Source organism: Sciurus vulgaris, assembly GCF_902686455.1.
Source record: "Sciurus vulgaris genome assembly, chromosome: 16".
In the NCBI taxonomy this organism is placed as follows: domain Eukaryota; kingdom Metazoa; phylum Chordata; class Mammalia; order Rodentia; family Sciuridae; genus Sciurus; species Sciurus vulgaris.
The window spans coordinates 9,543,029-9,562,506 of record NC_136477.1 but is presented as its reverse complement, the minus strand read 5'-3'; the positions used below and the strand labels follow the sequence as shown (position 1 = coordinate 9,562,506).

The window sequence follows — 19,478 nt, the reverse complement described above, 5'->3', positions numbered from 1 at the left end:
ATTAGGGGCAGAGCAGGGTCCCAGGATATAGGAGGCTTCTTGGTGGAAGAGCCCCACAGAGACACGCTTAGGGGCGGAGCAAAGGTTCCAGGACTGCGGGCAGATTCTCTGAGGAGGGGCAGCCTAAGGAGATTCATCTGCGAAGGGTGAGGCTCCCAGGCCCAGAAGGTAAGGCTGGGCCCCTGGGAACTTTGCAGAGGAAGGCAGCCCAGCCCAGGCGGTAGTTGTAAATTGAGGGGAACCTCTAGGAGGGAACTGACCAACGAGACCTCCCCACTGGGTGAGTCTTCCCTGCCGGGTGAGGTTTCCCCACAAGGACGGTAAAACCAGAGACACAGGCCCAAACAGGCCTTGCCTCAGCCCGCAGTCTAGTTCCCCTTTGGATGACCATTGGTCAACAAGTGGAGGCACCTCTGCCCACTAGAAGGAATATATCCCACCTGAAGGCCACCACTCCTAGAGAGGCAGCTTCCTTGTGGAGCGTCGCATTATCAACTTCCTCCAAGACTTCAGCCTACTGAAGGCTAAGAGGGGATATATATAGAAATCATCAGGGACATTGTAAGTCAATAGAGGAAATCTACAATATCTCAGCGGTCCACTGATACCTGAACAATATGAGAAAACAAGGAAAGAAAATGCTGCAAACAAATCTAGATGTTACATCAATAAAACCCAATGACAGCATGGCAAGAAGAAATGACAGAAAAGGAGTTCAGAATGTACATAATTAAAATGATCAGGGAAGCAAACAATGAGATGAAAGAACAAATGCACACACTGAATGATGAGATGAAAGAGCAAATGCAGGCATTGAATGATCGCACCAATCGACAGTTAAAAGAGCAAATACAGGAAGCAAAAGATCATTTCAATAAAGAGTTAGAGATAATGAAAAAAACCAAACAGAAATCCTTGACATGAAGGAAACAATAAACCAAATTAAGAACTCCATAGAAAGCATATCCAGTAGGACAGAACACCTGGAAGACAGAACCTCAGACATTGAAGACAAAATATTTAACCTTGAAAACAAAGTTGAACAAACAGAGAAGATGGTAAGAAATCATTAACAGAACCTACAAGAACTATGGGATATCATGAAAGACCAAATTTAAGAATTATTGGGATTGAGGAAGGCCTAGAGAAACAAGCCAAAGGAATGAACAACCTATTCAATGAAAATAATATCAGAAAATTTCCCAAATCTGAAGAATGAAATGGAAAATCAAGTTCAAGAGGCTTATAGGACTCCAAATACACAAAATTACAACAGACCCACACCAAGGCACATTATAATGAAAATGCCTAACATACAAAATAAAGACAGAATTTTAAAGGCTGTGAGAGAAAAGAACCAAATTACGTTCAGGGGGAAACCAATACGCATATCAGCAGATTTTTCAATCCAGACCCTAAAAGCTAGAAGGGCCTGGAACAACATTTTTCAAGCCCTGAAAGAAAATGGATGCCAACCAAGAATCTTATACCCAGCAAAACTTACCTTCAAATTGGACGATGAAATAAAATCCTTCCATGATAAACAAAAGCTAAAAGAATTTACAAAAAGAAAGCCAGCATTACAGAACATTCTCAGCAAAATATTCCATGAGGAAGAGATGAAAAACAAAGAAGCAAATCAGCAAAGAGAGGAATATCCTAAAGGAATTGTCAAATAAAGGAGGAACCACGTTGTGTCAAACAAATAAATAAATAAAATTTAAAAAATGAACCAAGTGGACTGGGAAACCAAATTCATATCTCTATAATAACCCTGAATGTTAATGGCCTGAATTCATCAATCAAAAGACATAGACTGGCAGATTGGATTAAAAGAAAGATCCAACAATATGTTGCCTACAAGAGACTCACCTCATAGAAAAGATACCCATAGACTAAAGGTGAAAGGATGGGGAAAAACATACCATGCACATGGACTCAGCAAAAAAGCTGGAGTATCCATTCTCATTTCCGATAATGTGGACTTCGAGCCAAAGTTAGTCAGAAGGGATAAAGAAGGTCATTTCATACTGCTTAAGGGAAGCATAAATCAGCAAGATATAACAATCATAAACATCTATGCCCCAAACAGTGGCTCATCCATGTATGTCAAACAAATCCTTCTCAATTTCAGAAACCAAATAGACCATAACACAATAATACTAGGTGATTTTAACATGCCTCTCTCACCACTGGACAGATCTTCCAGACAAAAATTGAACAAAGAAACCATAGATCTCAAGAACACAATCAATAATTTACACTTAACGGACATTTATAGAATATACCATCCAACCAAGAGTGAATACACTTTCTTCTCAGCAGCACATGGATCCTTCTCTAAAATAGACCATATATTATGCCACAAAGCTAATGTTAGCAAATACAAGAAGATAGAGACACTACCATGTATTCTATCAGATCATAATGGATTGAAGTTAGAAATAAATGAAAGAGTAAAACACAGAAACTATTCCAACATCTGGAGATTAAACAATATGCTATTATATGATGAATGGATAACAGAAGATATTAGGAAGGAAATTAAAAAATTCTTAGAGGTAAATGAGAACAAAGAAACATCATATCAAAATCTCTGGGACACTATGAAGCAGTACTTAGAGGGAGATTTATTTCATGGAGCGCATTTAATAAAGAAGTAAAACTCAACAAATAAACGACCTAACACTACAGCTCAAAGCCCTAGAAAAGAACAGACCAGCACCAAAAGTAGTAGAAGACAGGAAATAGTTAAACACAGAGCTGAAATCAATGAAATTGAAACAAAAGAAACAATACAAAAAATTGACAAAATAAATAGTTGGTTCTTCGAAAAAATAAACAAAATTGATAAACCTTTAGCCACACTAACAAAGAGAAGACGAGAGAAAAACCCGAATCACTAAAATTCGGAATGAACAAGGAGATATCACAACAGACAGGATTGAAGTACAAAACATAATGAGAAGCTATTTTTGAAATCTATACTCCAACAAAATAGAAAATTTCGAAGACATCAACAGGTTTCTAGAGACATATGAATTGCATAAACTGAACGAGGAGGACATACACAATTTAAATAGACCAATTTCAAGTACTGAAATAGAAGAAGTCATCAAAAGCCTACCAACAAAGAAAAGTCTGGGACCAGATGGGTTCTCAGCCAAATTCTACAAAACCTTTAAAGAAGAGCTCATTCCAATACTTCTCAAAGTATTCCATAAAATAGAAGAGGAGGGAACCCTCCCAAACTCATTCTATGAAGCCAATATCACACTGATACCTAAACCAGACAGAGACTCATCAAGGAAAGAAAATTTCAGACCAATATCCTTAATGAACATCAACGCAAAAATTCTCAACAAAATTTTAGCAAATCGCATACAAAACATATTAAAAAGATAGTGCACCATGATCAAGTGGGTTTCATCCCAGGGATGCAAGGTTGGTTCAACATCAGGAAATCAATAAATGTCATTCTCCATATCAATAGACTTAAAGTCAAGAATCACATGATTATTTCAATAGATGCAGAAAAAGCATTTGATAAAATACTTCACCCCTCATGCACAAAACACTAGAAAAAATAGGGATAGTGGGAACATTTCTTAACATTGAAAAGGCCATTTATGCTAAGCCCATGGCTAATATCATTCTAATGGTGAAAAACTGAAAGCATTCCCCCTAAACACTGGCACAAGGCAGGGATGCCCTCTTTCACCACTTCTATTTAACATCGTTCTTGAGACTCTAGCCAGAGCAATTAGACAACCAAAAGAAATTAAAGGATACGAATTGGAAACGAAGAACTCAAACTATCCCTGTTCGCTTGATGACATGATTATATATTTAGAGGAACCTGGAAATTCCACCAGAAAACTCTTAGAACTCATAAGTGAATTTAGTAAAGTAGCAGGTTACAAGATCAATTGCTCATAAATCCAATGCATTTTTATACATAAGTGATGAATCTTTGAAAGAGAATTAGGAAAACTACCCCATTCACAATAGCTTCGAAAAAAATAAAATACTTGGAATCAATCTCACAAAAGAGGTGAAAGACCTCTACAATGAGAACTATACAACACTAAAGAAAGAAATTAAAGAACACCCTAGAAGATGGAAAGATCTTCCATGTTCTTGGATAGGCAGAATTAATATTGTCAAAATGGCCATACTACCTAAAGTGCTATACAAATTCCAATGCAATTCCAATTAAAATCCCAATGACGTACCTTACAGAAATAGAGCAAGCAATTATGAAATTCATCTGGAAGAATAAGAAACCCAGAATAGCTAAGCAATCCTTAGCAGGAAGAGTGAAACAGGGGGTATTGCAATACCAGATCTTCAACTCTACTACAAAGCAATAGTAACAAAAACGGCATGGTACTGGTACCAAAATAGAAAGGTAGATCAATGGTACAGAATAGAGGACACGGACACAAACCCAAATAAATACAATTTTTCTCATACTAGACAAAGGGGCCAAAATATGCAATGGAGGAAAAGATAGCCTCTTCAACAAATGGTGCTGGGAGAATTGGAAATCCATATGCAACAGAATGAAAGTAAACCCATATCTCTCACCATGCATGAAACTAAACTCAAATAGATTAAGGACCTCAGAATCAGACCAGAGACCCTGCAGATTATAGAAGAAAAAGTAGGTCCAGATCTTCAACATGTCGGCTTAGGACCAGACTTCCTTAACACAACTCCCATAGCACAAGAAATAAAGCAAGAATCAACCACTGGGATAGATTCAAACTAAAAAGCTTTCTCTCAGCAAAGGAAACTATCAGCAATGCGAAGAACGAATCTACAGAGTGGAGAATCTCTTTGCCAATCATACTTCAGAGTAGAACACTAATCTCCAGAATCTATAAAGAACTCAAAAAACTCTACTAGAAGAATTCTCATAATCCAGTTGACAAATGGGCTAAGGAAATGATTAGACATTTCACAGAAGAAGCTCTACAAGCAATCAACAACATATGGAAAAATGTTCAACATCTCTAGTAATAAGAGAAATGCAAATCAAAACCACCCTAGATTCCATCTTCACCCCAATTTGAATGGCGATTATCAAGAATACGAGCAACAACAGGTGTTGGCGAGGATGTGGGGAGAAAGGTAAACTCATACATTGCTGGTGGGGCTGCAAATTAGTGCAGCCACTCTGGAAAGCAGTGTGGAGATTCCTTAGAAAACTTGGAATGGACCCTCCATTTGACCCAGCTATCCCACTCCTTGGCCTATACCCAAAGGACTTAAAATCAGCATACTACAGAGATACAGCCACATCCAATGTTCATAGCTGCTCAATTCACAGTAGCCAGACTGTGGAACCAACCTCGATGCCCTTCAATTGATGAGTGGATAAAGAAACTGTGGTATATATACACAATGGACTATTACTCAGTCCATAAAGAATGATAAATTATGGCATTTGCAGGCAAATGGATGAAATTGGAGAATATGCTAATAATAATAATATATCTAATATCACATGCTAAGTGATATAAGCCATTCTCAAAAAGCCAAAGGACGAATGATATCGCTAATAAGTGGATGATGAACATAATGGGGGGCGGGAAGGGTTAGTGTTAGGATTAGCGTTAGGGTTAGGGAGGAGAGCAAGTATGGAGGAAGGAAGCACTGTATAGAGGGAAAAGAGGGGGGGGGGGGGGTGGAGGGGAAGGGAAAAATAACAGAATGAATCAAACAACATTACTGTATGTAAATTTATGATTACACCAATGGTATGCCTTTACGCCATGTACAACATGTATCCCATTGTTTACAATTAAAAAAAAAAACTTATGTAATGGGGTGAGGGGCCGGGGGGGTATGAGAAGAATGGAGGAACTTTAGATTTAGAATATAGAGGGAAATGAGAGGGAGGAGGGGGCGGGAGTATGAAGATGGTGGAATGAGCAGACATCATTACCCTATGTACATGTATGATTACATGAATGCTATGAATGTACATCGTGCACAACCATAGAAATGAAAAGTCATACCCCATTTGTGTACAATGAATCAATATGCAGTCTGTAAAATTAAAAAAAACTTATGTAAACATCAGTGTTTTTGTATGTATCAATGTAATTTCATTAGAGAAAAAAGAAAACAACATTCAGTTGGATTAGCAAAAAATTCATTACATCTTCAATACATAAAATACCAACCCAATAAAAGGGAAAAATAAATTGAAATAAGAACTTCTCCTTAGAGAAAATAGTAATGAAAATAGTGTAAGATTCTTGAAAGAAGAAATCTAATTCTCCTTATATTTTCTGATTAATACAGTGGATTGACAGATATCAATTCCCATAGTCTGTTGTTATGGTGAAGAAAAAGTAGTCTGAGTTTTACATAAAGATCCAACAAGTTGGAAGTCAGAAAGGAAGAGTATAGGAGAGTTTCCTCCGAAAACTTTCCCAAGTACTTGTACTTTTCTCTTTTTCTGTTTCCTTTAATATTAACAAGTCCTCAGAGACTGAATTAATGTGGGCCAATTGGCTAATTAGGCACTTTGTGCATTGAGCCTCCAAGGTTGCACAGGTGAAACAATTAACCAGTGCTCTAGACCTTTACTTTGCCAGTTCCAGTGCTGTTGTCTTCATGAGCATCTTCATAAACTTGAGTCGTTTTTCAAGTCCCGAGTACAGAGCCTGAGGTTTCACCAAACACCAAGCAGGAGAGAGCACTGGATCCATGCTCCTTGGTGATGCCCCAGCAGATAGGTGGTGGTACCCAGTAAGTGTCGTGGGAGTTGGTGGAAGGAGGAGACACTGTCAGGAACATTGTTTCTTCACTGGGGCAACATGACAGTTGGGATGATACCAATAAGCAACATTTCAGCTCAGAGGACTAAGTTTATGTTCTGGGATGGGGTCCAGGAATTCTCATTCAAAGTAATGCTTTCTTCCTAGACTGATTCTAGCTCCTGTAGGCATCTCCCTCATGTTACTAGTCAATGAACCTTGCCTTCATGGGAAGGATTAGCATGAAATTTCTTTTAACCTGGGTTAAGAAGACTGAGTTTCAAACCTGGTTTGGGGCATATCTTCAGGTGCTAAATTATTCATTTGTAAATAATAGATTTATGATAAAAAATGATATTACCAGGACCACTATGGAATGCAAAATAAAGCAAAGTCAAATAACAATAACAAAGAGCAAAAGCAAAAAACCAAAAACCCTACCCAAATGGAAAATAGCAAAAGTGGTCTCACACGTAGGATGTTTTCTTATGTTTGTATGGGGTTGTGGATACAGATAACTTCTGTATAAAATAAAACATTGCAGAAATGTTTCCTAAATTTATTATTGTTTAATTATTGACAAGATGCACACTGTACTCTCGTGTGTGTGATCAGTGATACTTTGTGATTATGTGCATATTCATCAAAATTTGAAGTCCACTAAAGCCAAGGCTAGGGCTTATAAAAAATGGTTTTTAAACAGACAATCTACATATTTGAATGAAACCCTATTTCTATGAAGGAATGAAATCTTAAAGAATTATGAAAATTCATGGATTTAACTGGCAAATAAAAATGTCTTGTCATTATGGAGCTTCAACTTTGTTTGAATTCCAGTAACAGGTTTTTTAGCTCTCACAGAGTGTTTATAAATATTCTGCATCCAGGAAATTTGTATCACTGTCTTAGAATAAAATAGGCTATGTTTGACAGTTTTCCAATTACCTTTAATTAGAATGATTTTTTTCTTAATGAAGAAGGATATTTTTTATTTTCCATTTTATTTTTATTGGTTTCTTTTTTAGTTATGACAGTAGAATCCCTTATGATATAATTTAATGAGCAAGGAATGTGTCTTATTCTTATTAGGACCCCATTCTTGTAAGGTGTACATGATGGTGGGATCACTTAGCTATTTTCAATATATATACATAAGAAATTATGTTAGATTCATTCTACTGTCTTTCCTATTCCTCTTCTCTTCTCTTCCTCTATTCTCCTTTTTCTAATCTATTGAACTTCTTCTTCTCCCCACTTTATTGTGGTTTAGCATACCACAAACATACCAGCAAAACATTTGACCTTTGATTTTTTTGGGATTGGCTTATTTCACTTAGGATGATAGATCCCAGATCTATCCATTCAATGTTATAAGCTTATTCTTCTTTATGGCTGAGTAATATTCCATTATGAATACATCCACAATTTCTTTATCCATTCATCTGTTGAAGGGTACCTAGGTTGGCTCATAGCTTAGGCTATTGGGAATTGTGCTGCTATAACATGTTTTTTTATTTTTTTTTTATTTTATTGGCTTGTAAAGAGTTGGCTGTGTTTTTGCTGTGAAAATGGAGTGTTGTCTCTTCTCAATCTGTAACAACACTCTTTACTGGACTGTCTCTAATGTAAATGTTATTGAAAGAGATGAATAGCAACAACAAGAAAATCAACTAGGAAAGCATTCAAGAATGTGGGATTTGTAACTGGGTGCAGGGTGCAGCCTGTAATGCCAGCAACTCAGTAGGCTGAGGCAGGAGGATTGTGAGTCAAACCCAGCCTCAGCAACTTAGCAAGGACCTAAGCAACTCAGTGAGACCCTGTCCCTAAATATATATTTGTGTGTGTGTGTGTGTGTCTAATATATATATATATATCATATATATATATATAGAGAGAGAGAGATGAGAGAGAGAGAGAGAGAGGCTGGTTAAGTGCCCCTGGGTTAAATCCCTGGTTCAAAAAAAAAAAAAAAAAAAAAGAATTTGTTTGTGACAAATCAGAACTATCACCACGTGTGTATGGTCAAATGTGAGGTCTGCATAAGACAATTGCTTTGTTTAAACTATAGATGCTGTTCTAGGAGATGATATACTCATTTCATTTTTTTCTAACTTTTCATTTTCAAAAGTTGTCCAAACAATATAGAACCACAAAATGTAACACGTGTCTCAGAATTTCATCTCATGAGCCTCCCAGATTATCTTGGACTGCAACCCATCCTCTTTGGACTGTTCCTGTCCATGTACCTGGTCACAGTGCTGGGAACCTGCTCATCATCCTGGCTGTCAGCTCTGACTCCCACCTCCACACCCCCCATGTACTTCTTCCTCTCCAACCTGTCCTTGGCTGATATATTTCTCATCTCTACCACGGTCCCGAAGATGATTGTGGACATCCTAACTCACAGCAGAGTCATCTCCTTTGTGGGCTGCCTGACACAGATGTCTTTTTTGATCCTTTTTGGATGTATGGATGGTATGCTTCTGACTGTGATGGCCTATGACCGTTTCGTGGCCATCTGTCACCCCCTGCATTACTCAGTCATTATGAACCCTCGCCTCTGTGCACTCTTAGTTTCGGTGTTCTTTTGTGTTTAGCCTTTAGACTCCCAGCTGCACAATTGGTTGCCTTGCGATATACCCACTTCAAGGATGTAGAAATTTCCAATTTTTTTCTGTGACCCTTCTCAAATTCTAATCTTGCCTGTTCTGACACTTTCACCAATAACATTATAAAGTATTTTGTTGGTGCCATGTCTGGGTTTCTTCCCATCTCTGGAATTTTCTTCTCTTACTGTAAAATTATTTCTTCTGTTCTGAGAATCCCATCAACAGGTGGGAAGTACAAAGCCTTCTCCACCTGTGGATCTCACCTGTCAGTTGTTGGCTTATTTTATGGAACAGGCATTGGAGTGTACCTTGGATCAGCTGTGTCACAATCTCCCAGAAAGGAAGCAGTGGCTTCAGTGATGTACACTGTGGTCAGCCCTATGCTGAACCCCTTCATCTATAGTCTGAGGAACAGGGACATTAAAGTTCCCTGAGGAGGATCCACAGCAGATCAGTCTAATCTCAGGACCTCTGGCATCCCATTTGAAATGTTGTTTGGAAAATGCAACAAGCCAAACATCCTTGCAGTAAATTCTGCCTCCTTAGAGATATTAATTTATAGTTTAATGACTATTATTACATTTCATAATAGAATAGTAGTTACTGCACTTGGTGGAAGAGGGGAAGGGAGTTTTTAAAAAATGGGTACATTTTCAGTTTGTGAAGATGAAAAATTCTGGAGATGGATGGTGGTGATAGTTGCCACAAGCACATGAATGTGATTAAGGCCACTGATCTGGATAGTTAACAATGGTTAAGAAGGTTCACGTTTTGTTCTCTATATTTGACAGCTACACACAATGACCAATAAAAGGCACATGGTGCTTGGAAAAAAGTGAAGAAATGAATATTATACATGAGCTTGATCATTAGGAGAGGACTCCAAATTCTTCATTGTCATTCATTTTCTTCTTCTCCTCTACCTCTTCCTCCACTTCCTCCTTCTTTAATTATTAATATTGAGAAGTGCTTTAATTTGGGGATAATTTGGGTCAAACTGGGAAATATGAGCTCTGTGCATTGAGCCTCCAGGGTTATATAATATTCAACAACGAGTCTGTACTTTGGGCTCTTTGGTCTGACGGCTCCAGTTGGGTGACTTCCATACCTGCGTCTCCTCCCATGGTTGTTTGCATGACAAAGCTCTTTTGTGACATGATAATATCAGTCCCTGAGGATGGAGCCTGAATCTTCACGGGCATCAGAGGCAGCCAAGGGACATTGCAGCTGTAGTCCTTGAACTCAGAGACCCAGCTTAACCCAGTTAAGTGCTGGAGAGGCAGGCATGGAGGGACTTGTCAGGGCAGATTTTTTATTAATCACCATCTGGTCAGATGTGGCAGTTTGTGTGACTGGGGTGCCAGGATACCAAGTACATAAAATCCCAACTGTGAGCAGCTGTGACTATTTATGTTCATGGTTGTGTTGGAGTTCCAGAAATCTCAGAGTATTTCTTTCCTTCCACATTGATTCTTTCATTTCTGATTCCCAAGAAACAACACTTTGCTTGTCACAGAGGAGGTTATTAAACATAAAAAATCTACTGTTACACATTGAGTATACCCTTCCTTGGTTCAAAAAGTGGCCCATAATCAATGTGGCTTCCATACACTTGCACTTTCCTATCTGTACTTCCATCCCTTTCAGGGATGGTTGCATAGATATGAGACACAGTGCCTGTGATCCATTTAGTTGTATTAGCAACATGCAGCATTTTCAAAGACCATTGCAGAAGAATCTTCATAGGATTGAAAAAAAACAATCAGAAAGTGAAACGGGTCAAGTATATCTTATTCTTGAACTGAGACACGTTTTAGAGTTTCACATCATTCTGGCTCCAGTCCCCTTTATTTTTTGTGGTGCTTTAAGCATATTTTGTGTTATAGTTTATAAATTCATTTGTTCTAAATAGTTATACATGGACAGAATATATTTTGACACATCCTACATAAATAGAGTATAACTTCTCATTGTCTGGTTGTACATGATGTAGAGTTACACAGGTCATGTAATCATATATGCACATAGGTGATTATGTCTAATTCATTCTACTGTCATTCCTATCCCCATAACCCCTCCCTCCCTTCTATCCTTTCTGCTTAGTCCCAAATACCACTATTCTCCCCCAACCTTATTGTGAATTAGTATTCCCATATCACAGAAAACATTTGGCCTTTGGGTTTTTGGGATTGGCTTGTTTCACTCAGCATAATATTCTTCAGTTCCATCCATTTGCCTGCAAAAGTCATCATTTCATTCTTCTTTAAGACTGAGAAATATTCCATCATGTACATATAACACATTTTCTTCATTCATCTGTCAAAAGGCATCTAGGTTAATTCTATAGTTTAGCTATTTTGAATTGAGCTACTGTAAACACTGATGTGGCTGTGTCACTGTAGTGTGCTGATTTTAAGTCCTTTGGGTATAAACTGAGGAGTGGGATGACTGGGTCAAATGGTGGTTCCATTGCAAGTTTTCTGAGGAATCTCCACACTGCTTTCCAGAGTTGTTGCACCAATTTGCAGCCCTATCAGCAATGTATGAGTGTACCCTTTCCCCCCACATCCTCACCAACATTTGTTGTTGCTTGTATTTCTTAATAATTGCCATTCTGACTGGAGTGAGATGGAATCTCAGTGTAGTTTCGATATGCATTTTTGTAATTTTGAGATGTTGAACATTTTTTCATACATTTGTTGATCAATTTTATTTCTTCTGTGAATTATCTATTCAGTTGCTTCAGTCTATTTTGACAATTGTATTCATCAATAAAATTGCTCTTTTCATAATGACTGCTTTATTTTTAATTTTATTTTATTAGTGTATTATTTATGTATGCAATACTGGAATTCATTTTGACATGATCATATGAGCATGATTATAATTTGCTCCACTTCAGTCCCCAATACTTCCCCTTTCCTTTTCTCCCTCCCCCATTCCCCTTCCTCTACTCTACTGGTCTTTCTTCTATTTATTTGTAGTTTCTTTTTAAAATTAGTGTTTTATAGATATAAAGATGAAATTCACTGTAGTACATTTGTATTTGTACATAGCATAGTTTGGTTAATGTCATTCCGCCATTCCTCTCTTTTCCAATCCTTCCTCCTCCTCCCTGAACCCCCTTTATTTATTTGTTTATTTTTGGTGGTCCTGGGGATTGAACCCAGAGGCACTCTCCACTGAGTGCATTCCCAACCCTTTTATTTTATTTTTTTACTTTGAGACAGTGTCTTGCTAATTTGCCAAGACTGGCCTTGAACTTGTGATTCTTCTGCATAGACCTCCCAAGTGAGATTAGAGGTGTGTACCCTGTGCCTAGCTGAATGCTTTATTTAAGAAAAATCTATATTGGCCAAATGTTTATTAAGCTCCTAGCTTCCCTTATGTACTACACTTGTTGTAGAGATTAGTGTTATACTGTTTCCATTAATCAGAGAGGTGGAGAGATTTGCACACATCCTGCATTTAGTAGCAGGTCAATAATACAAGACTAAAATGTGGATTTCCTAATTCCCATCCCAGGCCACTGTCTCTTCTACTAGAAGCATGTGGTAATATTTCCCATAGAAGATGCAATTTCTTCATGATTTATCATGAAGGGATTATTAATATGCTCTGCAAATATTTTTATGATATATGGTAAGGATGTAGTTGGCAATGGCTATTTATTGTGACAACAAAGACAGGTGATTACTAATAAGATTGAGCATGCATCAACTGTCGTAATTCAACCCACATGGTATTTGGAAATTCTCACTTGTTTGATCTCAACAGAGGCACAAGAATTTTGAAGTGATTGTCATATTTATAAACTGACAAATAGTGTATCTCCCTCAGGTAATGCCATGTACCTGTTAAAGCATTTGAAGTTGATGCATGTGCTTACATCACCACATGTCGATGTAAACTAGTACATTTCAGGGGCAATAGATTTTCTGTTGTAAACTACTTGGATGAGCTTTAGGTACTTCATAGGTAAGTTTCTTTTTCTTGGTACTGGGGATTAAACTCAGGGGCACTTGACCACTGAACCATATCCCCAGCCCTATTTGTGTTTTATTTAGAGACAGGATCTCACCGAGTTGCTTAGGGCCTCGCTTTTGCTGAGACTGCTTTTGAACTTATGATCCTCCTGCCTCAGCCTCCCCAGCTGCTGGGATTACAGGCATGTGCCACTGTGCCTGGCAGGTAAGTTTTAAGATACAAATTTTCTTAATTTATGAATATTAATTATATGCATTAAATGGGATTCAGTGTGATATTTCCACACAGGCATATAGTGTGCACTAATCAACTAAACAATTCCAATCACCCTTACCCCAACCCATTTACCCTTCCCAATGTTTAGTAATCACTATTATATTTCCACGTTGACTTTTGTCTTTCTCTGTCTGACTTCTTTCACTTAGCACAATGTCCTCAATTCCATCCATTTGGCTTCAGTTAACTGGATTTTATTCTTTTTTAGGGTAGAATAATATTCCACTGTGGATATCTGTACCACATTTTCTTTATCCACTCATCTGTTGATGGACACCTAGTCTAATTGCATATCTTAGCTATTGGGAGTAGTACTGCAATTAACATGGGCATGAGGGTATATATTTGGTATTCTGATTTCTTTTTCTTTGGATCTGTTTCTTTTCCTTTGGATACAGAGGTGAAGTAACTGGATGAACTGGATCATATGGTAGATTAATTTTTTTACTGTATCCATTAATACACAAATCAATAGTGACATGGAAACACTGACAGGAAAATCTACCTGTTGAATTCCATGACAGCGCTCACCTTTGGGGGACAGGTGTGTAGGAGAATGTAATCATGCAGAGATGCCCAGAACACAAATTTTCCGTATGATAATTCAAATCAACATAAAATATTAGGTCTGAAGTAAATGTTAACTTTTTATACTTTACTAAGGGAGTATGTATTATTTACAGGAGAAATAAGCAATGTTTTTCCTTTTTTTTTTTTTTTTGTCTTGGAAATTTTATTGATCCTGGGGAAAGGGAAGGGTGAGTTGTTAATACTACTAACAGCATTTTCTCATTTCCATTTTTAGGTACACATTCTTTTTTATTAGTGCATTTAATTGTATAGAATAAGTGGTTTCATTGTGGCATGTTCACACGTGCAAATAACACATCCACCTCATCATCACCCTCCCTTATGCTCCCCTCCCCCTTTTCTCTAGTGGTCTCTCTGCTACTTTCATATGTCCCCCACCCTTGATGCCACATATGAGGGTAAACATGTACCACTTGCCTTTCTGAGTCTTTCTTATTTATTTATTTTTATTCTAAACAAATGGTATACATGTTGTTTGTACGTGGAGTAACAGTATACCATTTGTGTAATCATACATTTACATAGGGAAATGATGCTTGATTCATTCTGTTATTTTTTCCTTCCGCCCCACCCCTCCCATTCCTCTTTTCCCTCTATACAGTCTCTCCTTCCTCCATTCTTGCCCCCCCTCCAACACCCCATTATGTGTCATCATCTGCTTATGAGGGAGATCATTCACCCTTTGGATTTTTGAGATTGGCTTATCTCACTCAGCTTGATATTCTCCAATTTCATCCATTTGAAGGCAAATGCCATAATTTTATCATTCTTTATAGCTAAGTAATATTCCATTGTATATATATACCACTGTCTCTTTATCCATTCATCAACTGAAGGACATCTAGGTTGGTTCCACAGTCTGGCTATTGTGAATTGAGCAGCTATGAACATTGATGTGGCTGTATCTCTGTAGTATGCTGATTTTAAGTCCTTTGGGTATAGGCCGAGGAGTGGGATAGCTGGGTCAAATGGTGGTTCCATTCCAAGTTTTCTAAGGAATCTCCTCTGTGGAGTTTTGATAGCAGGTCGTTCCTTGTCATCCCGAATTCTCAAGGATCGGTAGCAGTGTGTTTCATTCTAGTCCTGAGCTTAGATATGTGTTTGTTTTCTGTTTATTTTTCCTTCTTATCAGTCTTTCTGGGTTTATCAATGCCCCATCCAGCTAAGACTCAACTCTTTAGAGCAGATGGATCACATGTTAGTTCTATTTTTAATTTTTTGAGGAAACTGATTTCCATACTAGCCATACTAATTGACATTCCTAAAACTGTGGGTAGGGATTCCTTTTACCCTCATATCCCAACCAGTATTTATTTATTTATTTATTTATTCATTCATTCATTCATTTATTCATTTATGTATTTTTTTTTTAGAATTTTCTTTTTTTTATTGTAAACAAATGGGATACATGTTGTTTCTCTGTTTGTACATGGCGTAAAGGCATACCATTTGTGTAATCATAAATTTACATAGAGTAATGTTGTTTGATTCATTCTGTTATTTTTTCCCTTCACCCCACCCCTCCCACCCCTCTTTACCCTCTATACAGTACTTCCTTCCTCCATACTTGCCCCCCTCCCTAACCCTAACTCTAACCCTAACACTAACCCTTCCCTCCCCCCCATTATGTGTCATCCTCCACTTATTAGCGAAATCATTCGTCAGTTGGCTTTTTGAGATTGGCTTATCTCACTTAGCATGATATTCTCCAATTTCATCCATTTGCCTGCAAATGCCATAATTTTATCATTCTTTATGGCTGAGTAATATTCCATTGTATATATATACCACAGTTTCTTTATCCACTCATCAATTGAAGGGCATCTAGGTTGGTTCCACAGTCTGGCTATTGTGAATTGAGCAGCTATGAACATTGATGTGGCTGTGTCTCTGTAGTATGCTGATTTGAAGTCCTTTGGGTATAGGCCAAGGAGTGGGATAGCTGGGTCAAATGGAGGGTCCATTCCAAGTTTTCTAAGGAATCTCCACACTGCTTTCCAGAGTGGCTGCACTAATTTGCAGCCCCACCAGCAATGTATGAGTGTACCTTTCTCCCCACATCCTCGCCAACACCTGTTGTTGCTCGTATTCTTGATAATCGCCATTCAAATTGGGGTGAGATGGAATCTTAGGGTGGTTTTGATTTGCATTTCTCTTATTACTAGAGATGTTGAACATTTTTCCATATGTTTGTTGATTGCTTGTAGATCTTCTTCTGTGAAGTGTCTATTCATTTCCTTAGCCCATTTGTCGACTGGATTATTTGAATTCTTGGAGTAAAGTTTTTTGAGTTCTTTATAGATTCTGGAGATTAGTGCTCTATCTGAAGTATGATTGGCAAAGATATTCTCCCATTCTGTAGGCTCTTTCTTCGCATTGCTGATAGTTTCCTTTGCTGAGAGAAAGCTTTTAGTTTGAATCTATCCCAGTGGTTGATTCTAGCTTTTATTTCTTGTGCTATGGGAGTCCTGTTAAGGAAGTCTGATCCTAGACCAACAAGGTGAAGATTTGGACCTACTTTTTCTTCTATAAGATGCAGGGTCTCTGGTCTGATTCCGAGGTCCTTAATCCATTTTGAGTTTAGTTTCGTGCATGGTGAGAGATATGGGTTTAGTTTCATTCTGTTGCATATGGATTTCCAATTCTCCCAGCACCATTTATTGAAGAGGCTATCTTTTCTCCATTGCATATTTTTGGCACCTTTGTCTAGTATGAGAAAATTGTATTTATTTGGGTTTGTGTCCGTGTCCTCTATTCTATACCATTGATCTACCTTTCTATTTTGGTACCAATACCATGCCGTTTTTGTTACTATTGCTTTGTAGTAGAGTTGAAGATCTGGTATTGCAATACCCCCTGTTTCACTCTTCCTGCTAAGTATTGCTTTAGCTATTCTGGGTTTCTTATTCTTCCAGATGAATTTCATAATTGCTTGCTCTATTTCTGTAAGGTACATCATTGGGATTTTAATTGGAATTGCATTGAATTTGTAGAGCACTTTAGGTAGTATGGCCATTTTGACAATATTAATTCTTCCTATCCAAGAACATGGAAGATCTTTCATTTATGTATTTATTTTTGTATTCTTGGTGATAGCTATTCTGACTGGGATGAGACGGAATCTTAGTGTAGTTGTAATTTATGTTTCCCTCATGGCTAAAGGTGTTGAACATTTTTTCATGTAATTATTGACTATTCATACTTTTTCCTTGGAGAAGTGTGTGTTCATTTCATTTGCCAATTAATTGACTGGGTTATTTATGCTTTTGGTGTTAAGTTTTTTGAGTTTTTTTACGTAGTATATATGTTAGTCCTTGTCGGAAGAGTAGCCAACAAACTGTCTCTCCCATTCTGTTGGATGTCCTTTCACTCTGTTGCTTCCTTTGCTTTGCAGAAACTTTTTTACTTGAAGCGGTCCCATTTGTTGATTTTTCTCACTATTTTCTGAACAATCAGCATCCCATTCAGGAACTCATTGCTGTGCCTATGTCTTGTCATTTCTCCTGTGTTTCTAAAAGTGGCAGTTTGGGTCTTATATTTAGGTCTTTGATTAATTTTGAGTTAATCTTTTTATACAGGATGAGAGATAGGGTTTCATTTCCATTCTTCCACCTATGTATATTCAGTTTTCCCAGCAGCTTGTTGAAGAGGCTTTCTTTTCAATGAATGTTTTTGGTGCCATTGTCAAGGATCAGATGATTATATTGCTAGGGGTTTGTCTCTGGGTCCACTATTATATTGAATTGATTTATGTGTCTGTTCTTATGCCAGTACCATGCTGTTTTTGTTACTATGTATATTTTGAAATCAAATATTGTGATTCTGGGCTGGGGAGATAGCTCAGTTGGTAGAGTGCCTGCCTTGGAAGCACAAGGCCCTGGGTTCAATCCCCAGCACTGCCAAAAAAAAAAAAAAAAAAAAAAAGTGTGATTCCTCCAGCATTGCTCTCTTTGCTCAGGATTGCCATGGCTACTTAGGATCTTTCTTTGCTTCCATATGAATTCTAGGATAGTTTTTTCTAGTTCTGTGAAAATGTCTTTTCACAATTGTGTTTTTATGGGGATTGCATTGAATCTGTAATCACTTTTGGTAATATGACAGTTTTAACAATATTAATTCTGTGTATCCATGAACATGGGAGGTCTTACCATCATCTAGTGTCTTCTCTAATTTCTTTCTCCAGTGTTATGTAATTTTCTCTGTAGAGGTCTTTTCACTTCTTTTATTCTTAGGTATTTTATTTTATTTTTTGAAGCCATTGCAAATAGAATCATTTTGCTGATTTCTTTCTCAGCAGATTTGTTATTGGTGCATAGAAAATACCAATTTTTGTTGTTGATTTTGTATTCTGTTATTTTGCTGAATTTGTTTATCAGCTGTGAAAGTCTTCTGGTGTAGTCTTTAGGGTATTCTAAATATAAGATCATATCATCTGAAAATAGGGATAGTTTAATTTCTTCCTTTCCTATTCGTATCTCTTATTTCTCTATCTTGCCTAATTATTCTGGCTAAAGTTTCAAATACTGTATTGAATAGTGTTTCAGTCACCTTTTTCACCACTGTGACCAGAAGATATGACAAGAGCAATTTTAGAGGAGGAAAAGTTTATTTGGCACTCTTGGGTTCAGAGGTCTTAGTCCATACATGGCCAACTCCATTGCTTTGTGCTTGTGGTGAGACAGAATATCATTGCAGAAGGGTGTGACAGAAGAATGCAGCTCTGGACATGGCACCAGGAAGCAGAGAGAATTCCGCTCACCAGGGACAAAATATATACCCCAAAGGTAGATCCCAGTGACCTACTTCCTCCAGCCACAACCTACCTGTGTCAGTTATTACCCAATTAATCCATCTTAGTGGATGAATGCATTGATTAAGTTAAGGCTCTCATAACCCACTCATTTTACCTCTAAACCCTTGTATTGTTCCACACATGATCTTTTGGGGGATACCTCATGTCTTAAGCATAACAAATAGGAAGTAACAAGAGTGGATATCCTTATCTCATTCCTAATTTTAGAGGAAATGTTTTCAGTTTTTGACCAGGCAGTATGCTGTCAACTATAGGTTTTTATATGTAACTTTTATAATGTTGTGGTAAGATACTTCTATATCTAATTTCTTCAGGACCTTTATCATAAAGGAATGTTGAATTTTGTCAATGAATTTTTCTGCATCTATTGAGATGACTGCTTTTTATCCTTGATTACATTTATTGATTTGCATATTTTCAACCACTGCG

At 37.5% G+C, this 19,478-nt stretch overlaps 1 pseudogene across 1 annotated transcript; it reads left to right on the top strand.

Moving 5' to 3' along the window:
- The first annotated feature begins 8,852 nt into the window (after positions 1–8,852).
- Positions 8,853–9,842, top strand: LOC306646157 (olfactory receptor 7E178-like; annotated as a pseudogene). Its single transcript has one exon. The product of its transcript is annotated as an olfactory receptor 7E178-like (transcript).
- The last annotated feature ends 9,636 nt before the right edge of the window (positions 9,843–19,478 follow it).